Here is a 17302-nt window from a genome sequence, read left to right on the forward strand (position 1 = left end):
CAACACCTCTCCCGGTTGGGCTCGAACCACCAACCTTTCGGTTAACAGCCGAACGCGCTAACCGTTGCGCCAAGGAAGCCCAAGAATTAAATGTTCGTCAGGTATTGTGGAAAAACCTTGACTTTTTACGTCACTTCTGAGACCTCACAACACCGCTCCCGGATGGGCTCGAACCACCAACCTATTGGTTAACAGCCGAACGCGCTAACCATTGCGCCACGGAAGCCCAAAAATTAAATGGTCGTCAGGTATTGTGGAAAAACTTTGGCTTTCTACGTTACGTTTGAGATCCCACAACGCCGCTCCCGGGTGGGCTCGAACCACTAACCTATTTGTTAACTGCTGAACGCGCTAACCATTGCGCCACGGAAGCCCAAAAATTAAATGCTCGTCAGGTATTGTGTAAAAACCTTGACTTTTTACGTCACATCTGAGACTTCACAACACCGCTATCGGATGGGCTCGAACCACCAACCTATTGGTTATCAGCCGAAAGCGCTAACCATTGAGCCACGGAAGCTCAGAAATTAAATGGTTGTCACGTATTGTGGAAAAGTTTTGAATTTTTACGCTACATCTGAGACCCCACAACACCTCTCCCGGGTGGGCTCGAACCTTCAACCTTTCGATTAACAGCTGAACGCGCTAATCATTGCGCCACGGAAGCCCAAAAATTAAATGGTCGTCAGGTATTGTGGAAAATCTTTGGCTTTCTACGTTACGTTTGAGATCCCACAACACCGCGCCCGGGAGGGCTCGAACCACCAACCTATTGGTTAACAGCCGAACGCCCTAACCATTGCGCCACGGAAGCCCAAAAATTAAATCGTCAGGTATTGTGGAAAAACTTTGGCTTTCTACGTTACATTTGAGATCCCACAACGCCGCTCCCGGGTGGGCTCGAACCACTAACCTATTGGTTAACAGCCGAACGCGCTAACCATTGAGCCACGTAGGCTCAGAAATTAAATGGTTGTCACGTATTGTGGAAACGTTTTGACTTTTTACGCTACATCTGAGACCCCACAACACCTCTCCCGGGTGGGCTCGAACCACCAACCTTTCGATTAACAGCTGAACGCGCTAACCATTGCGCCACGGAAGCCCAAAAATTCAATGTTCGTCAGGTATTGTGGAAAAACTCTGACATTTTTTGTTACATCTGAGACGTCACAACACCGCTCCCGGGAGGGCTCAAACCACCAGTCTTTTGAACAGCAGCTGAACGCGCTAACCATTGCGCAACGGAAGCCCAAAAATTAAATGGTCGTCCGGTATTGTGGAAAAACTTTGACTTTTTACGTAACATCTGAGACCTCATAGCACCGCTCCCGGGTGTGCTCGAACCACCAACCTTTCTGTTAACAGCCGAACGCGCTAACGATTGCGCCACGGAAGCCCAAAAATTAAATGGTCGTCCGGTATTGTGGAAAAACCTTGACTTTTTACGTCACATCTAAGACGTCACAACACCGCTCCCGGATGGGCTCGAACCACCAACCTATTGGTTTACAGGCGAACGCGCTAACCATTGAGCCACGGAAGCTCAGAATTTAAATGGTTGTCACGTATTGCGGAAAAGTTTTGACTTTTTACGCTACATCTGAGACCCCACAACACCTCTCTCGGGTGGGCTCGAACCTTCAACCTTTCGATTAACAGCTGAACGCGCTAATCATTGCGCCACGGAAGCCCAAAAATTAAATGGTCGTCAGGTATTGTGGAAAAACCTTGACTTTTTACGTCACATCTGAGACCTCACAACACCGCTCCCGGATGGGCTCTAACCACCAACCTATTGGTTAACAGCCGAACGCGCTAACCATTGAGCCACGAAGCTCAGAAATTAAATGGTCGTCACGTATTGTGGAAAAACTTTGGCTTTCTACGTTACATTTGAGATCCCACAACACCGCTCCCGGGTGGGCTCGAACCACCAACCTATTGGTTAACAGCCGAACGCGTTAACCATTGCGCCACGGAAGCCCAAACATTAAATGGTCGTCAGGTATTGTGGAAAAACTTTGGCTTTCTACGTTACGTTTGAGATCCCACAACGCCGCTCCCGGGTGGGCTCGAACCACTAAATTATTTGTTAACTGCTGAACGCGCTAACCATTGCGCCACGGAAGCTCAGAAATTAAATGGTTGTCACGTATTGTGGAAAAGTTTTGACTTTTTACGCTACATCTGAGACCCCACAACACCTCTCCCGGGTGGGCTCGAACCTTCAACCTTTCGATTAACAGCTGAACGTGCTAATCATTGCGCCACGGAAGCCCAAAAATTAAATGGTCGTCAGGTATTGTGGAAAAACTTTGGCTTTCCACGTTACGTTTGAGATCCCACAACACCGCACCCGGGTGGGCTCGAACCACCAACCTATTGGTTAACAGCCGAACGCCCTAAGCATTGCGCCACGGAAGCCCAAAAATTAAATGATCGTCAGGTATTGTGGAAAAACTTTGGCTTTCTACGTTACATTTGAGATCCCACAACGCCGCTCCCGGGTGGGCTCGAACCACTAACCTATTAGTTAACAGCCGAACGCGCTAACCATTGAGCCACGGAAGCTCAGAAATTAAATGGTTGTCACGTATTGTGGAAAAGTTTTGACTTTTTACGCTACATCTGAGATCCCACAACGCCGCTCCCGGATGGGCTCGAACCACACACCTATTCGTTAACAGCCGAACGCGCTAACCTTTGAGCCAAGGAAGCCCAAAAATTTAATGGTCGTCAGGTATATTGGCAAAACTTTGGCTTTCTACGTTACATTTGAGATCCCACACCACCGGTCCCGGGTGGGCTCAAACCACCAACCTATTGGTTAACAGCCGAACGCGCTAACCATTGAGCCACGGAAGCTCAGAAATTAAATGGTTGTCACGTATTGTGGGTAGGTTTTGACTTTTTACACTACATCTGAGACCCCACAACACCTCTTCCGGGTGGGCTTGAACCGCCAGCCTTTCGATTAACAGCTGAACGCGCTGACCATTGCGCCACGGAAGCCCAAAAAATAAATGGTCGTCAGGTATTGTGGAAAAATTTTGGCTTTCAACGTTACATTTGAGATCCCAAAATACCGCTCCCGGGTGGGCTCGAACCACCAACCTATTGGTTAACAGCCGAATTCGCTAACCATTGAGCCACGGAAGCTCAGAATTTAAGTGGTTGTCACATATTGTGGAAAAGTTTTAACATTTTACGTTACATTTGAGACGTCACAACACCGCTCCCGGATGGGCTCCAACCACCAACCTTTCGGTTAACAGCTGAACGCGCTAATCATTGCGCCACGGAAGCCCAAAAATTAAATGTTCGTCAGGTATTGTGGAAAAACTCTGACATTTTACGTTACATCTGAGACCTCACAACACCGCTCCCGGATGGGCTCGAACCACCAACCTATTGGTTAACAGCCGAACGCGCTAACCATTGCGCCACGGAAGACCAAAAATTAAATGATCGTCAGGTGTTGTGGAAAAAAACCTTGACTTTTTACGTCACATCTGAGACGTCACAAAACCGCTCCCGGATGGGCTCGAACCACACACCTATTGGTAAACAGCCGAACGCGCTAACCTTTGAGCCACGGAAGCTCAGAAATTAAATGGTTGTCAGTTATTGTGGATAAGTTATGACTTTTTACGTTACATGTGTGACCCTACAACACCTCTTCCGGTTGTCTCGAACCACCAACCTTTCGGTTAACAGCCGAACGCGCTAACCATTGCGCCAAGGAAGCCCAAAAATTTAATGGTCGTCAGGTATTGTGGCAAAACTTTGGCTTTCTACGTTACATTTGAGATCCCACACCACCGCTCCCGGGTGGGCTCGAACCACCAACCAATTGGTTAACAGCCGAACGCGCTAACCATTGAGCCACAGAAGCTCAGAAATTAAATTTTTGTCACGTATTGTGGATAAGTTTTTACTTTTTACGCTACATCTGAGACCCCACAACACCTCTTCCGGGTGGGCCTGAACCACAAGCCTTTCGATTAACAGTTGAACGCGCTAATAATTGCGCCACGGAAGCCCAAAAATTAAATGTTCGTCAGGTATTGTGGAAAAACTCTGACATTTTACGTTACATCTGAGACCTCACAACACCGCTCCCGGATGGGCTCTAACCACCAACCTATTGGTTAACAGCCGAACGCGCTAACCATTCAGCCACGGAAGCTCAGAAATTAAATGGTTGTCACGTATTGTGGATAAGTTTTGACTTTTTACGCTACATCTGAGACCCCACAACACCTCTTCCGGGTGGGCCTGAACCACCAGCCTTTCGATTAACAGTTGAACGCGCTAATAATTGCGCCAGGGAAGCCCAAAAATTAAATGTTCGTCAGGTATTGTGGAAAAACCTTGACTTTTTACGTCACATCTGAGACCTCACAACACCGCTCCCGGATGGGCTCTAACCACCAACCTATTGGTTAACAGCCGAACGCGCTAACCATTGAGCCACGAAGCTCAGAAATTAAATGGTCGTCACGTATTGTGGAAAAACTTTGGCTTTCTACGTTACATTTGAGATCCCACAACACCGCTCCCGGGTGGGCTCGAACCACCAACCTATTGGTTAACAGCCGAACGCGTTAACCATTGCGCCACGGAAGCCCAAACATTAAATGGTCGTCAGGTATTGTGGAAAAACTTTGGCTTTCTACGTTACGTTTGAGATCCCACAACGCCGCTCCCGGGTGGGCTCGAACCACTAAATTATTTGTTAACTGCTGAACGCGCTAACCATTGCGCCACGGAAGCTCAGAAATTAAATGGTTGTCACGTATTGTGGAAAAGTTTTGACTTTTTACGCTACATCTGAGACCCCACAACACCTCTCCCGGGTGGGCTCGAACCTTCAACCTTTCGATTAACAGCTGAACGTGCTAATCATTGCGCCACGGAAGCCCAAAAATTAAATGGTCGTCAGGTATTGTGGAAAAACTTTGGCTTTCCACGTTACGTTTGAGATCCCACAACACCGCACCCGGGTGGGCTCGAACCACCAACCTATTGGTTAACAGCCGAACGCCCTAAGCATTGCGCCACGGAAGCCCAAAAATTAAATGATCGTCAGGTATTGTGGAAAAACTTTGGCTTTCTACGTTACATTTGAGATCCCACAACGCCGCTCCCGGGTGGGCTCGAACCACTAACCTATTAGTTAACAGCCGAACGCGCTAACCATTGAGCCACGGAAGCTCAGAAATTAAATGGTTGTCACGTATTGTGGAAAAGTTTTGACTTTTTAGGCTACATCTGAGACCCCACAACACCTCTTCCGGGTGGGCTCGAACCACCAACCTTTCGATTAACAGCTGAACGCGCTAACCATTGCGCCACGGAAGCCCAAAATTTCAATGTTCGTCAGGTATTGTGGAAAAACTCTGACATTTTATGTTACATCTGAGACGTCACAACACCGCTCCCGGGAGGGCTCAAACCACCAGTCTTTTGAATAGCAGCTGAACGCGCTAACCATTGCGCCACGGAAGCCCAAAAATTAAATGGTCGTCCGGTATTGTGGAAAAACTTTGACTTTTTACGTAACATCTGAGACCTCATAGCACCGCTCCCGGGTGTGCTCGAACCACCAACCTTTCTGTTAACAGCCGAACGCGCTAACGATTGCGCCACGGAAGCCCAAAATTTAAATGGTCGTCCGGTATTGTGGAAAAACCTTGACTTTTTACGTCACATCTGAGACGTCACAACACCGCTCCCGGATGGGCTCGAACCACCAACCTATTGGTTAACAGCCGAACGCGCTAACCATTGAGCCACGGAAGCTCAGAAATTAAATGGTTGTCACGTATTGTGGAAAAGTTTTGACTTTTTACGCTACATCTGAGACCCCACAACACCTCTCCCGGGTGGGCTCGAACCTTCAACCTTTCGATTAACAGCTGAACGCGCTAGTCATTGCGGCACGGAAGCCCAAATATTAAATGTTCGTCAGGTATTGTGGAAAAACTCTGACATTTTACGTTACATCTGAGACCTCACTACACCGCTCCCGGATGGGCTCGAACCACCAACCTATTGGTTAAAAGCCGAACGCGCTAACCATTGCGCCACGGAAGCCCAAAAATTAAATGGTCGTCAGGTGTTGTGGAAAAAACCTTGGCTTTTTACGTCACACCTGAGACGTCACAACACCTATTCCGGTTGGGCTCGAACCACCAACCTTTCGGTTAACAGCCGAACGCGCTAACCATTGCGCCAAGGAAGCCCAAAAATTTAATGGTCGTCAGGTATTGTGGCAAAACTTTGGCTTTCTACGTTACATTTGAGATCCCACACCACCGCTCCTGGGTGGGCTCGAACCACCAACCTATTGGTTAACAGCCGAACGCGCTAACCATTGAGCCACGGAAGTTCAGAAATTAAATGGTTGTCACGTATTGTGGATAAGTTATGACTTATTACGTTACATCTGAGACCCTACAACACCTCTCTCGGTTGGGCTCGAACCACCAACCTTTCGGTTAACAGCCGAACGCTCTAACCATTGCGCCAAGGAAGCCCAAAAAATAAATGGTCGTCAGGTATTGTGGAAAAACTTTGGCTTTCTACGTTACATTTGAGATCCCACGACACCGCTCCCGGGTGGGCTCGAACCACCAACCTATTGGCTAACAGCCGAACGCGCTAAGCATTGAGCCACGGAAGCTCAGAAATTAAAAGGTTGTTACGTATTGTGGAAAAGTTTTGACATTTTACGCTACATCTGAGACCCCACAAAACCTCTCCCGGGTGGGCTCGAACCACCAACCTTTCGATTAACAGCTGAACGCGCTAATTATTGCGCCACGGAAGCCCAAAAATTAAATGTTCGTCAGGTATTGTGGAAAAACTCTGACATTTTACGTTACATTCGAGACGTCACAACACCGCTCCCGGGAGGGCTCAAACCACCAGTCTTTTGAATAGCAGCTGAACGCGCTAACCATTGCGCCACGGAAGCCTAAATATTAAATGGTCGTCATGTATTGTGGAAAAACTCTGACTTTTTACGTTACATCTGAGACCTCACAAAACGCTCCCGGATGGGCTCGAAAAACCAAAATTTCGGTTAAAAGCCGAAAGCGCTAGCCATTGAGCCACGGAAGCTCTGAAATTAAATGGTCGTCCGGTATTGTGGAAAAACTTTGACTTTTTACGTAACATCTGAGACCTCATAGCACCGCTCCCGGGTGTGCTCGAACCACCAAACTTTCTGTTAACAGCCAAACGCGCTAACCATTGCGCCAAGGAAGCCCAAATATTAAATATTCGTCAGGTATTGTGGAAAAACTCTGACATTTTACGTCACATCTGAGAACTCACAACACCGCTCCCGGGTGGGCCCGAACCACCAACCTATTGGTTAACAGCCGAACACGCTAAACATTGAGCCACGGAAGCTCAGAAATTAAATCGTTGTCACGTATTGTGGAAAAGTTTTGACTTTTTACGCTACATCTGAGACCCCACAACACCTCTCCCGGGTGGGCTCGAACCACCAACCTTTCGATTAACAGAAGAACGCGCTAACCATTGCGCCACGGAAGCTCAAAAATTAAATGGTCGTCAGGTATTGTGGAAAAACCTTGACTTTTTACGTCACATCTGAGACCCCACAACACCTCTCCCGGGTGGGCTCGAACCACCAACCTTTCGATTAACAGAAGAACGCGCTAAACATTGCGCCACGGAAGCTCAAAAATTAAATGGTCGTCAGGTATTGTGGAAAAACCTTGACTTTTTACGTCACATCTGAGACCTCACAACACCGCTCCCGAAAGGGCTCAAACCACCAGTCTTTTGAATAACAGCTGAACGCGCTAACCATTGCGCCACGGAAGCCCAAAAATTAAATGATCGTCAGGTATTGTGGAAAAACTTTGGCTTTCTACGTTACATTTGAGATCCCACAACACCGCTCCCGGGTGGGCTCGAACCACCAACCTATTGGCTAACAGCCGAACGCTCTAACCATTGAGCCACGAAAGCTCAGAAATTAAATGGTTGTCACGTATTGTGGAAAAGTTTTGACTTTTTACGCTACATCTGAGACCCCACAACACCTCTCTCTCGGGTGGGCTCGAACCACCAACCTTTCGATTAACAGCTGAACGCGCTAATTATTGCGCCACGGAAGCCCAAAAATTAAATGGTCGTCAGGTATTCTGGAAAAACTTTGGCTTTCTACGTTACATTCGTGATCCCACAACACCGCTCCCGGGTGGGCTTGAACCACCAACCTTTCGGTTACCAGCCGAACGCGCTAACCATTGCGCCAAGGAAGCCCAAAAATTAAATGGTCGTCAGGTATTGTGGAAAAACTTTGGCTTTCTACGTTACATGTGAGATCCCACAACACCGCTCCCGGGTGGCCTCGAACCACCAACCTATTGGTTAACAGCCGAACGCGCTAACTATTGAGCCACGGAAGCCCAAAAATTAAATGTTCGTCAGGTATTGTGGAAAAACCTTGACTTTTTACGTAACATCTGAGACGTCACAACACCGCTCCCGGATGGGCTTGAACCACCAACCTTTCGGTTAACAGCCGAACGCGCTAACCATTGCGCCACGGAAGCCCAAAAATTAAATGGTCGTCAGGTATTGTGGAAAAACTTTGGCTTTCTACATTACATTCGAGATCCCACAACACCGCTCCCGGGTATGCTTGAAGCACCAACCTATTGGCTAACAGCCGAACGCGCTAACCATTGAGCCACGGAAGCTCAGAAATTAAATGGTTGTCAGGTATTGTGGAAAAACTTTGGCTTTCTACGTTACATTTGAGACCCCACAACCACCAACCTTTCGATTAACAGCTGAACGCGCTAACCATTGAGCCACGGAAGCTCAGAAATTAAATGGTCGTCAGGTATTGTGGAAAAACTTTGGCTTTCTACGTTACATTTGAGATCCCACAACACTGCTCCCGGGTGGGCTCGAACCACCAACCTATTGGCTAACAGCCGAACGCGCTAACCATTGAGCCACGAAGGCTCAGATATTAAATGGTTGTCACGTATTGTGGAAAAGTTTTGACTTTTTACGCTACATCTGAGACCTCACAACACCGCTCCCGAAAGGGCTCAAACCACCAGTCTTTTGAATAACAGCTGAACGCGCTAACCATTGCGCCCCGGAAGCCCAAAAATTAAATGGTCGTCAGGTATTGTGGAAAAACTTTCGCTTTCTACGTTACATTTGAGATCCCACAACACCGCTCCCGGGTGGGCTCGAACCACCAACCTATTGGCAAACAGCTGAACGCGCTAACCATTGAGCCACGAAAGCTCAGAAATTAAATGGTTGTCACGTATTGTGGAAAAGTTTTGACTTTTTACGCTACATCTGAGACCCCACAACACCTCTCTCGGGTGGGCTCGAACCACCAACCTTTCGATTAACAGCCGAACGCGCTAACCATTGAGCCACGGAAGCTCAGAAATTAAATGGTTGTCACGTATTGTGGATAAGTTTTGACTTTTTACGCTACATCTGAGACCCCACAACACCTCTTCCGGGTGGGCCTGAACCACCAACCTATTGGTTAACAGCCGAACGCGCTAACTATTGAGCCACGGAAGCCCAAAAATTAAATGTTCGTCAGGTATTGTGGAAAAACCTTGACTTTTTACGTAACATCTGAGACGTCACAACACCGCTCCCGGATGGGCTTGAACCACCAACCTTTCGGTTAACAGCCGAACGCGCTAACCATTGCGCCACGGAAGCCCAAAAATTAAATGGTCGTCAGGTATTGTGGAAAAACTTTGGCTTTCTACATTACATTCGAGATCCCACAACACCGCTCCCGGGTATGCTTGAAGCACCAACCTATTGGCTAACAGCCGAACGCGCTAACCATTGAGCCACGGAAGCTCAGAAATTAAATAGTTGTCAGGTATTGTGGAAAAACTTTGGCTTTCTACGTTACATTTGAGACCCCACAACCACCAACCTTTCGATTAACAGCTGAACGCGCTAACCATTGAGCCACGGAAGCTCAGAAATTAAATGGTCGTCAGGTATTGTGGAAAAACTTTGGCTTTCTACGTTACATTTGAGATCCCACAACACTGCTCCCGGGTGGGCTCGAACCACCAACCTATTGGCTAACAGCCGAACGCGCTAACCATTGAGCCACGAAGGCTCAGATATTAAATGGTTGTCACGTATTGTGGAAAAGTTTTGACTTTTTACGCTACATCTGAGACCTCACAACACCGCTCCCGAAAGGGCTCAAACCACCAGTCTTTTGAATAACAGCTGAACGCGCTAACCATTGCGCCCCGGAAGCCCAAAAATTAAATGGTCGTCAGGTATTGTGGAAAAACTTTCGCTTTCTACGTTACATTTGAGATCCCACAACACCGCTCCCGGGTGGGCTCGAACCACCAACCTATTGGCAAACAGCCGAACGCGCTAACCATTGAGCCACGAAAGCTCAGAAATTAAATGGTTGTCACGTATTGTGGAAAAGTTTTGACTTTTTACGCTACATCTGAGACCCCACAACACCTCTCTCGGGTGGGCTCGAACCACCAACCTTTCGATTAACAGCCGAACGCGCTAACCATTGAGCCACGGAAGCTCAGAAATTAAATGGTTGTCACGTATTGTGGATAAGTTTTGACTTTTTACGCTACATCTGAGACCCCACAACACCTCTTCCGGGTGGGCCTGAACCACCAGCCTTTCGATTAACAGTTGAACGCGCTAATAATTGCGCCAGGGAAGCCCAAAAATTCAATGTTCGTCAGGTATTGTGGAAAAACCTTGACTTTTTACGTCACATCTGAGACCTCACAACACCGCTCCCGGATGGGCTCTAACCACCAACCTATTGATTAACAGCCGAACGCGCTAACCATTGAGCCACGAAGCTCAGAAATTAAATGGTCGTCACGTATTGTGGAAAAACTTTGGCTTTCTACGTTACATTTGAGATCCCACAACACCGCTCCCGGGTGGGCTCGAACCACCAACCTATAGGTTAACAGCCGAACGCGTTAACCATTGCGCCACGGAAGCCCAAACATTAAATGGTCGTCAGGTATTGTGGAAAAACTTTGGCTTTCTACGTTACGTTTGAGATCCCACAACGCCGTTCCCGGGTGGGCTCGAACCACTAAATTATTTGTTAACTGCTGAACGCGCTAACCATTGCGCCACGGAAGCTCAGAAATTAAATGGTTGTCACGTATTGTGGAAAAGTTTTGACTTTTTACGCTACATCTGAGACCCCACAACACCTCTCCCGGGTGGGCTCGAACCTTCAACCTTTCGATTAACAGCTGAACGTGCTAATCATTGAGCCACGGAAGCCCAAAAATTAAATGGTCGTCAGGTATTGTGGAAAAACTTTGGCTTTCCACGTTACGTTTGAGATCCCACAACACCGCGCCCGGGTGGGCTCGAACCACCAACCTATTGGTTAACAGCCGAACGCCCTAACCATTGCGCCACGGAAGCCCAAAAATTAAATGATCGTCAGGTATTGTGGAAAAACTTTGGCTTTCTACGTTACATTTGAGATCCCACAACGACGCTCCCGGGTGGGCTCGAACCACTAACCTATTAGTTAACAGCCGAACGCGCTAACCATTGAGCCACGGAAGCTCAGAAATTAAATGGTTGTCACGTATTGTGGAAAAGTTTTGACTTTTTACGCTACATCTGAGACCCCACAACACCTCTCCCGGGTGGGCTCGAACCACCAACCTTTCGATTAACAGCTGAACGCGCTAACCATTGCGCCACGGAAGCCCAAAATTTCAATGTTCGTCAGGTATTGTGGAAAAACTCTGACATTTTATGTTACATCTGAGACGTCACAACACCGCTCCCGGGAGGGCTCAAACCACCAGTCTTTTGAATAGCAGCTGAACGCGCTAACCATTGCGCCACGGAAGCCCAAAAATTAAATGGTCGTCCGGTATTGTGGAAAAACTTTGACTTTTTACGTAACATCTGAGACCTCATAGCACCGCTCCCGGGTGTGCTCGAACCACCAACCTTTCTGTTAACAGCCGAACGCGCTAACGATTGCGCCACGGAAGCCCAAAATTTATATGGTCGTCCGGTATTGTGGAAAAACCTTGACATTTTACGTTACATCTGAGACCTCACTACACCGCTCCCGGATGGGCTCGAACCACCAACCTATTGGTTAAAAGCCGAACGCGCTAACCATTGCGCCACGGAAGCCCAAAAATTAAATGGTCGTCAGGTGTTGTGGAAAAAACCTTTGCTTTTTACGTCACACCTGAGACGTCACAACACCTATTCCGGTTGGGCTCGAACCACCAACCTTTCGGTTAACAGCCGAACGCGCTAACCATTGCGCCAAGGAAGCCCAAAAATTTAATGGTCGTCAGGTATTGTGGCAAAACTTTGGCTTTCTACGTTACATTTGAGATCCCACACCACCGCTCCAGGGTGGGCTCGAACCACCAACCTATTGGTTAACAGCCGAACGCGCTAACCATTGAGCCACGGAAGCTCAGAAATTAAATGGTTGTCACGTATTGTGGATAAGTTATGACTTATTACGTTACATCTGAGACCCTACAACACCTCTCTCGGTTGGGCTCGAACCACCAACCTTTCGGTTAACAGCCGAACGCGCTAACCATTGCGCCAAGGAAGCCCAAAAAATAAATGGTCGTCAGGTATTGTGGAAAAACTTTGGCTTTCTACGTTACATTTGAGATCTCACTACACCGCTCCCGGATGGGCTCGAACCACCAACCTTTCGATTAACAGCTGAACGCGCTAACCATTGCGCCACGGAAGCCCAAAAATTCAATGTTCGTCAGGTATTGTGGAAAAACCTTGACTTTTTACGTCACATCTGAGACCTCACAACACCGCTCCCGGATGGGCTCTAACCACCAACCTATTGATTAACAGCCGAACGCGCTAACCATTGAGCCACGAAGCTCAGAAATTAAATGGTCGTCACGTATTGTGGAAAAACTTTGGCTTTCTACCTTACATTTGAGATCCCACAACACCGCTCCCGGGTGGGCTCGAACCACCAACCTATAGGTTAACAGCCGAACGCGTTAACCATTGCGCCACGGAAGCTCAAACATTAAATGGTCGTCAGGTATTGTGGAAAAACTTTTTCTTTCTACGTTACGTTTGAGATCCCACAACGCCGCTCCCGGGTGGGCTCGAACCACTAAATTATTTGTTAACTGCTGAACGCGCTAACCATTGCGCCACGGAAGCTCAGAAATTAAATGGTTGTCACGTATTGTGGAAAAGTTTTGACTTTTTACGCTACATCTGAGACCCCACAACACCTCTCCCGGGTGGGCTCGAACCTTCAACCTTTCGATTAACAGCTGAACGTGCTAATCATTGAGCCACGGAAGCCCAAAAATTAAATGGTCGTCAGGTATTGTGGAAAAACTTTGGCTTTCCACGTTACGTTTGAGATCCCACAACACCGCGCCCGGGTGGGCTCGAACCACCAACCTATTGGTTAACAGCCGAACGCCCTAACCATTGCGCCACGGAAGCCCAAAAATTAAATGATCGTCAGGTATTGTGGAAAAACTTTGGCTTTCTACGTTACATTTGAGATCCCACAACGACGCTCCCGGGTGGGCTCGAACCACTAACCTATTAGTTAACAGCCGAACGCGCTAACCATTGAGCCACGGAAGCTCAGAAATTAAATGGTTGTCACGTATTGTGGAAAAGTTTTGACTTTTTACGCTACATCTGAGACCCCACAACACCTCTCCCGGGTGGGCTCGAACCACCAACCTTTCGATTAACAGCTGAACGCGCTAACCATTGCGCCACGGAAGCCCAAAATTTCAATGTTCGTCAGGTATTGTGGAAAAACTCTGACATTTTATGTTACATCTGAGACGTCACAACACCGCTCCCGGGAGGGCTCAAACCACCAGTCTTTTGAATAGCAGCTGAACGCGCTAACCATTGCGCCACGGAAGCCCAAAAATTAAATGGTCGTCCGGTATTGTGGAAAAACTTTGACTTTTTACGTAACATCTGAGACCTCATAGCACCGCTCCCGGGTGTGCTCGAACCACCAACCTTTCTGTTAACAGCCGAACGCGCTAACGATTGCGCCACGGAAGCCCAAAATTTAAATGGTCGTCCGGTATTGTGGAAAAACCTTGACATTTTACGTTACATCTGAGACCTCACTACACCGCTCCCGGATGGGCTCGAACCACCAACCTATTGGTTAAAAGCCGAACGCGCTAACCATTGCGCCACGGAAGCCCAAAAATTAAATGGTCGTCAGGTGTTGTGGAAAAAACCTTGGCTTTTTACGTCACACCTGAGACGTCACAACACCTAATCCGGTTGGGCTCGAACCACCAACCTTTCGGTTAACAGCCGAACGCGCTAACCATTGCCCCAAGGAAGCCCAAAAATTTAATGGTCGTCAGGTATTGTGGCAAAACTTTGGCTTTCTACGTTACATTTGAGATCCCACACCACCGCTCCAGGGTGGGCTCGAACCACCAACCTATTGGTTAACAGCCGAACGCGCTAACCATTGAGCCACGGAAGCTCAGAAATTAAATGGTTGTCACGTATTGTGGATAAGTTATGACTTATTACGTTACATCTGAGACCCTACAACACCTCTCTCGGTTGGGCTCGAACCACCAACCTTTCGGTTAACAGCCGAACGCGCTAACCATTGCGCCAAGGAAGCCCAAAAAATAAATGGTCGTCAGGTATTGTGGAAAAACTTTGGCTTTCTACGTTACATTTGAGATCCCACAACACCGCTCCCGGGTGGGCTCGAACCACCAACCTATTGGCTAACAGCCGAACGCGCTAAGCATTGAGCCACGGAAGCTCAGAAATTAAAAGGTTGTTACGTATTGTGGAAAAGTTTTGACATTTTACGCTACATCTGAGACCCCACAAAACCTCTCCCGGGTGGGCTCGAACCACCAACCTTTCGACTAACAGCTGAACGCGCTAATTATTGCGCCACGGAAGCCCAAAAATTAAATGGTCGTCATGTATTGTGGAAAAACTCTGACTTTTTACGTTACATCTGAGACCTCACAAAACGCTCCCGGATGGGCTCGAAAAACCAAAATTTCGGTTAAAAGCCGAAAGCGCTAGCCATTGCGCCAAGGAAGCCCAAATATTAAATATTCGTCAGGTATTGTGGAAAAACTCTGACATTTTACGTCACATCTGAGAACTCACAACACCGCTCCCGGGTGGGCCCGAACCACCAACCTATTGGTTAACAGCCGAACACGCTAAACATTGAGCCACGGAAGCTCAGAAATTAAATCGTTGTCACGTATTGTGGAAAAGTTTTGACTTTTTACGCTACATCTGAGACCCCACAACACCTCTCCCGGGTGGGCTCGAACCACCAACCTTTCGATTAACAGAAGAACGCGCTAACCATTGCGCCACGGAAGCTCAAAAATTAAATGGTCGTCAGGTATTGTGGAAAAACCTTGACTTTTTACGTCACATCTGAGACCTCACAACACCGCTCCCGGATGGGCTCGAACTACCAAACTATTGGTTAACAGCCGAACGCGCTAACCATTGAGCCACGGAAGCTCAGAAATTAAATGGTCGTCAGGTATTGTGGAAAAACTTTGGCTTTCTACGTTACATTTGAGATCCCACAACACCGCTCCCGGGTGGGCTCGAACCACCAACCTATTGGCTAACAGCCGAACGCGCTAAGCATTGAGCCACGGAAGCTCAGAAATTAAAAGGTTGTTACGTATTGTGGAAAAGTTTTGACATTTTACGCTACATCTGAGACCCCACAAAACCTCTCCCGGGTGGGCTCGAACCACCAACCTTTCGACTAACAGCTGAACGCGCTAATTATTGCGCCACGGAAGCCCAAAAATTAAATGGTCGTCATGTATTGTGGAAAAACTCTGACTTTTTACGTTACATCTGAGACCTCACAAAACGCTCCCGGATGGGCTCGAAAAACCAAAATTTCGGTTAAAAGCCGAAAGCGCTAGCCATTGCGCCAAGGAAGCCCAAATATTAAATATTCGTCAGGTATTGTGGAAAAACTCTGACATTTTACGTCACATCTGAGAACTCACAACACCGCTCCCGGGTGGGCCCGAACCACCAACCTATTGGTTAACAGCCGAACACGCTAAACATTGAGCCACGGAAGCTCAGAAATTAAATCGTTGTCACGTATTGTGGAAAAGTTTTGACTTTTTACGCTACATCTGAGACCCCACAACACCTCTCCCGGGTGGGCTCGAACCACCAACCTTTCGATTAACAGAAGAACGCGCTAACCATTGCGCCACGGAAGCTCAAAAATTAAATGGTCGTCAGGTATTGTGGAAAAACCTTGACTTTTTACGTCACATCTGAGACCTCACAACACCGCTCCCGGATGGGCTCGAACTACCAAACTATTGGTTAACAGCCGAACGCGCTAACCATTGAGCCACGGAAGCTCAGAAATTAAATGGTCGTCAGGTATTGTGGAAAAACTTTGGCTTTCTACGTTACATTTGAGATCCCACAACACCGCTCCCGGGTGGGCTCGAACCACCAACCTATTGGCTAACAGCCGAACGCGCTAAACATTGAGCCACGGAAGCTCAGAAATTAAATCGTTGTCACGTATTGTGGAAAAGTTTTGACTTTTTACGCTACATCTGAGACCCCACAACACCTCTCCCGGGTGGGCTCGAACCACCAACCTTTCGATTAACAGAAGAACGCGCTAACCATTGCGCCACGGAAGCTCAAAAATTAAATGGTCGTCAGGTATTGTGGAAAAACCTTGACTTTTTACGTCACATCTGAGACCTCACAACACCGCTCCCGAAAGGGCTCAAACCACCAGTCTTTTGAATAACAGCTGAACGCGCTAACCATTGCGCCCCGGAAGCCCAAAAATTAAATGGTCGTCAGGTATTGTGGAAAAACTTTGGCTTTCTACGTTACATTTGAGATCCCACAACACCGCTCCCAGGTGGGCTCGAACCACCAACCTATTGGCTAACAGCCGAACGCGCTAACCATTGAGCCACGAAAGCTCAGAAATTAAATGGTTGTCACGTATTGTGGAAAAGTTTTGACTTTTTACGCTACATCTGAGACCCCACAACACCTCTCTCGGGTGGGCTCGAACCACCAACCTTTCGATTAACAGCTGAACGCGCTAACTATTGCGCCACGGAAGCCCAAAAATTAAATGGTCGTCAGGTATTCTGGAAAAACTTTGGCTTTCTACGTTACATTCGTGATCCCACAACAC

General features: G+C 47.7%; 1 non-coding gene across 1 annotated transcript; it reads right to left on the reverse strand.

Annotated features, from left to right (window-relative positions):
• Nucleotides 1-8236: 8236 nt before the first annotated feature.
• On the reverse strand, nt 8237-8309 carry TRNAT-GGU (transfer RNA threonine (anticodon GGU)). Its single transcript has one exon. It is a non-coding gene; the product is annotated as a tRNA-Thr (tRNA).
• Between the last annotated feature and the right edge of the window lie 8993 nt (nt 8310-17302).

Source organism: Phalangium opilio, unplaced genomic scaffold (genome assembly GCF_054372755.1).
Source record: "Phalangium opilio isolate 3A_F unplaced genomic scaffold, DU_Popi_V2 ptg000087l_1, whole genome shotgun sequence".
Classification (NCBI taxonomy): domain Eukaryota; kingdom Metazoa; phylum Arthropoda; class Arachnida; order Opiliones; family Phalangiidae; genus Phalangium; species Phalangium opilio.